Below are 5720 nucleotides of genomic sequence, written 5' to 3'. Positions count from 1 at the left end.
AAAGGCAAATTGAAATAGCCACTAAACAAATTGAGAAAGTAATCACGGAGGATAATAAGACAGTGTGGACATACACGAATCTAATTAGACTCTTTGAGCTAGAGCTTGCTAAGACGCATAACAAGTCACCCCGGAAAAGAAGACACAAACCCAAAAGTTGGTGGGATGAGGAAGTTAAGAGAGCCATAGCAAAACGTCAGGAAGCCTCTAGGGAACACAGACATGCTAAGCAGCGGGGTGAACCGACAGATGATGTTGAAAGAAAATGGGAAACCTTTCTAAGCTGTAGAAGGGCTGCATCCCTTCTGATCAATGAAAAGATTAGGAGAAAGGGAGCTCAGTGGCTGGCAGAAGTACATAAAAAAGATAAAAAGGCAGCTGCGAAATTTTGGAACCATCTAAACTCCCTAAGAAATGAGACGAGCCTAGGGCAGAGTTTTTTAACTACAGCCCAAGGTGCCAGACTATAGAAGAGGACGAAGCTATTGAATATATTAAAACAAGGGTGACAGAAAAATTTCAACAAAGAAGTACTTTATGCACCACAATAGACAAAGACGAATCAAGTGGTGCAATGGCTCCATTTTCACAACGAGAGTGGGAAAGGGCTGAGAAAAGAGTTCCTAGTAGTACATCAACAGGCCCAGATGGCATTCCAATTAGGCTGATAAAGACATTAGGTCCGAAGTCTAAGCAGGCTTTGAGAGAGGCAGTGAGCAAAATTATAATCGATGGTGAAGTTCCCGATGGATGGAAACTTAGCAGGATGAGCATGATCTATAAAGGAAAGGGGGACCAAGCTGACATAAACAACTACCGTCCTATAACAGTGACATCAGTGGTGTACAGGCTGGCGATGCAGATTATAAAGGAAAGACTGCAGGCATGGATAGAAGATGAGGGGGTGCTGGGGGAACTGCAGAATGGGTTTCGGAAACACAGGAGGTTGGAAGACAATCTGTTCTCACTGACGCAGTGCATCGAAATAGCAGAAAAGCAACACAGGCCCCTGTGGCTAGCATTCTTGGATATCAAGGAAGCGTACGATAGCGTGGTTCAAGAGGAATTGTGGGGAATACTGGACACACTAGGCGTGGAACATGTAGTCACTAATCTTTTAAAGGGTATCTATAAAGGTAACAAGGTAGTTATAAGGTGGGAAAAACAAGTATCCAAGCCTGCAGAGGTAAAACGGGGGCTTAGGCAGGGGTGCCCACTGTCACCCTTATTATTCATGATGTACCTACAAGGATTAGAGGCAGAATTAGAGGGAAGTGGGCTAGGCTTCAACCTCTCTTTAGTCAAACAAGGAAAACTTATTGATCAGGCACTACCAGCATTAATGTACGCAGATTATATAGTGCTAATGGCCAACAACAAGGGAGATTTGCAGAGATTGATGGACATCTGTGGTAATGAGGGAGATAGGTTAGATTTTAGATTCAGTAAGGAAAAATCAGCAGTCATGATTTTCAATGACAACGAAGGTAGTGAGCTTAGGATACAGGAGGTCACGCTAGAGATAACAGATAAATACAAATATCTGGGCGTATGGATAAGCAATGGGACCGAGTACCTGAGGGAACACGAAATATACGTGATCACTAAAGGTAACAGGAATGCAGCAGTGATGAAAAATAGGGCACTGTGGAATTACAATAGGTATGATATTCTAAGAGGAATATGGAAAGGGGCCATGGTTCCTGGGCTGACGTTCGGCAATGCGGTCTTGTGCATGAGATCAGAAGTTCAAGCAAGATTAGAAATTAAGCAACGTGGAATAGGTAGCTTGCTTTAGGAGCTCACGGGAGTACACCAAATCAGGGAGTACAAGGTGATATGGGATGGACATCATTTGAGGGCAGGGAAGATAGCAGCAAGATAAAATTTCAGAAGCGATTGAGAGAAATGAAGGAGGAGCGTTCGGCTAGGAAGGTTTTCAGCTTCTTGTACATGAAGAATGTCGATACAAAATGGAGGAAGCGAACCAGGAAGTTGACTGGTAAATACTTAGAAAACAGCAGGTGGCCAAACCAAAAAGAACTATCGGTTAAGAAGAAAGTGAAGGAAACGGAGACTGACATGTGGAGAATGGGCATGATTAAAACGTCTGCACTAGAGATCTATCGAACTTTTAAGCAGGAAATTGCCAAGGAAAGGATCTATGATAATACTCGGGGTAGTTCTCTACTGTTTGAGGCAAGGACGGGAGTACTGCGAACCAAGACATATCGGGCCAAATACGAAGGGGTAGACACAGTATGCAGTGCGTGTGGAGAGGAAGAAGAAACTGCTGAACACTTGATAATGTTCTGTAAAGGGCTTCACCCTATAGTTCAGGATGATGGCGCAGAGTTTTTCAAAGCACTGGGGTTTAGTAACCGGGAGGGCAAAATAGACTTTAAGCAAGAAGACTTAACTAGAAGGAGGTTATCTGACTGGTGGCTAAAGTCAAGGCACGAGTGAAAATTAAACTCTTCACTGCAAAGTACGAATCCTCAAACTCACTTTTTAAGAGAAAAAAAAATATAGTTTTGGGTTCATTAAGTATTACGGCTTGGTGGTGCTAGCCACCGCCCGATCTAAAGGGTACAGCCAAATCCATCCATCCATCCATCCATCCATCCATCCATCCATCCATCCATCCATCCATCCATCCATCCATCCATCCATCCATCCATCCATCCAAACGTTGTTTGCACGTTTCTGACAATTTCGTCGGGCGCATTCGTCCTCGTTTTTCTTATTTATTTATTGCAGTGTCACTCTGACACCAATGCTTCTGTATACACTCTCATGGCGCGAGAACAAAGTCATTGCTTCGTCCCGGGGTGCACTACAGGCTACAAGTCAGCTAAAAAGAAGCATGCGTTGTTCGGCGTTCCAAAGGATGGAACTCTGTTTGCGCAGTGGCGGAGAGTGATATCCCACGCGCTGACAAGCTGCTTAAAGAAAACTCGGCTGTGTGTGAGCTGCGATTCGACCAGAGGTACATCTCCCGGAACTTCGAGCACACTGTGAACAGCAAAATTATCTGCATTGGAAGGGGTACGCCCATAGACGTGCGCAGGACTCCCGTTCAGGGAAAGGGGGGGGGGGTGAAGATTAATTGCAGCGCTCACCCTCCATAATCAGTGTGTGAGGCAGATTTTTGTCCCCCTTTTAGGTTACTAAATGAGTGCCCCACCGCCTAGTTAATGTATAGAGCAGATTTCGCACCCCCCTCCTCCAAGATTACTTGGGGGAGCGCCCACTCCCTCTGCCCCCCTCGTGCTTATGCCTATCGGTAGGCCTTTCGGGAAAAGCTCTTCGCACTTGTAGACGTCCTTGAGATCAGTTTTTAAAAGTGTTGCAGCTACAACGAGCTTCACAGGGGTAGCTTGGAAAAGCTTGCTTCCTGCTTGCAAAAATAAAAAAAATGACAGAATGAGCTGCGCGCAACATGTTCAGAGACTCAGCAATCGACTGGCAAAGTTTTTTTTTCTGCTCACCCATTTGCGTTTTTACACAAAGGCACTATACAAGGTCGAGCGTCTTCCCGTTAAAAAAGGAAGTACCTGAAGCTCAGGGGTGTCACCTAGCCAAGGGAAACGATATTCTGTGGGGCGCTTGTGAACTATAATATGTTTTTTTATTATGGATAAAGAAAAGACTTGCGACCAATTATTAAGACTGCATTGTTGCAAAAGAAAGTGAGTCACTACTCGGTAACGCGTTGTACGTATGGCCAGTGTGCTGAAAATTAAATGTTTTCGTTCAGATACCGCTCGTGACTCTCGTCTCAAAGTTTGAATATGCGTTAGCGGAAGTATCTAAGCGAGCCATGCATGTTACGAATGATGGGGCTTTATTTACAGACTAGTGCTTGAGGAGATGGTGGTTCGACGTGGAGGGTGTTGCAAGCAGTGGCTCACAACTGAGTTCACAGTTCCACTCTTCTACCACTTCACACCGAGAAAATGTTTCTGTCGTGGTCCCGAGTAGGCATGCTGTTTTCATACGCTAATTAACATATTTGCTCGGTAGCCATTTGAGGCCATACACATGAGCAATACAAAAATTGGGGGACCCTTAAGCTTCACCTTGAAGAGTTGAACGCGATAGCGCCGGCCTCTAGTGCACCCTTCAATTGCTAAGCGCATGTTTATTAATGTTTCGTTACATACACACGCACGCACACAGTAGATTAGACCAGTGCGCCTTATTATCACCAAATGGGCTTGTTTTCGTCGTGACACCTGTCGAACAAAATGCGGGCCCTGAAACACTTTTTCCCTGTCTATATTTCAGTTCATTCGTGGACCCGCATAGGCATGCTGTAATTCCAAAAGCTAATTAACATATTTGCTCGGTGGCCATTTGAGGCCATACACGATCAATAAAATATATTTTAAATGTTTCACATTGCCCGCGCGCGTGGTTGATTTCTGTCTCTGCGCAGCGCATCGCCGCCTTGGGTGACGTTGATGGATGGATGGATGGATATGGCTGTACCCTTTAGATCGGGCGGTGGCTAGCGCCACCAAGCCGTGATACTTAATGAACCCAACTTTATTTTTTTTGCTTAAAAAGTGAGTTTGAGGATTCGTACTTTGCAGTGAAGAGTTTAATTTTCACTCGTGCCTTGACTTAAGCCACCAATCAGATAACCTCCTTCTAGTTAAGTCTACTTGCTTAGAGTCTATTTTGCCCTCCCGGTCCCTAAACCCCAGTGCTTTCAAAAACTCTGCGCCATCATCCTGAACCATAGGGTGAAGCCCTTTACAGAACATTATCAAGTGTTCGGCAGTTTCTTCTTCCTCTCCACACGCACTGCATACTGTGTCTACCCCTTCGTATTTGGCCCGATATGTCTTGGTTCGCAGTACTCCCGTCCTTGCCTCAAACAGTAGAGAACTACCCCGAGTATTATCATAGATCCTTTCCTTGGCAATTTCCTGCTTAAAAGTTCGATAGATCTCTACTGCGGACTTCTTAATCATGCCCATTTTCCACATGTCAGTCTCCGTTTCCTTCACTTTCTTCTTAACCGATAGTTCTTTTTGGTTTGGCCACCTGCTGTTTTCCAAGTATTTACCAGTCAACTTCCTGGTTCGCTTCCTTCATTTTGTATCGGCATTCTTCATGTACAAGTAGCTGAAAACCTTCCTAGCCCAACGCTCCTCCTTCATTTCTCTCAATCGCTTCTCAAATTTTATCTTGCTGCTAGCTTCCCTGCCCTCAAATGATGTCCATCCCATATCACCTTGTACTCCCTGATTTGGTGTATTCCCGTGAGCTCCTAAAGCAAGCCTACCTATTCGACGTTGCTTAATTTCTAATCTTGCTTGAACTTCTGATCTCATGCACAAGACCACATTGCCGAACGTCAGCCCAGGAACCATGACCCCTTTCTATATTCCTCTCACAACATCACACCTATTGTAATTCCACAATGCCCTATTTTTAATCACTGCTGCATTCCTGTTACCTTTAGTCGTCACGTATATTTCGTGTTCCCTCAGGTACTCGGTCCCATTGCTTATCCATACGCCCAGATATTTGTTTTTATCTGTTATCTCTAGCGTGACCTCCTCTATCCTAAGCTCACTACCTTCATTATCATTAAAATTATGGCTGTTAATTTTTCCTTGCTGAATCTGAAATCTAACCTATCTCCCTCATTACCGCAGATGTCCATCAATCTCTGCAAATCTTCCTTATTGTCGGCCATTAGCACT

This window comes from Rhipicephalus microplus, chromosome X, assembly GCF_043290135.1.
Source record: "Rhipicephalus microplus isolate Deutch F79 chromosome X, USDA_Rmic, whole genome shotgun sequence".
Classification (NCBI taxonomy): Eukaryota; Metazoa; Arthropoda; class Arachnida; order Ixodida; family Ixodidae; genus Rhipicephalus; species Rhipicephalus microplus.
The sequence above is the reverse complement of the archived record's forward strand: the minus strand, read 5'-3'. Positions refer to the sequence as shown.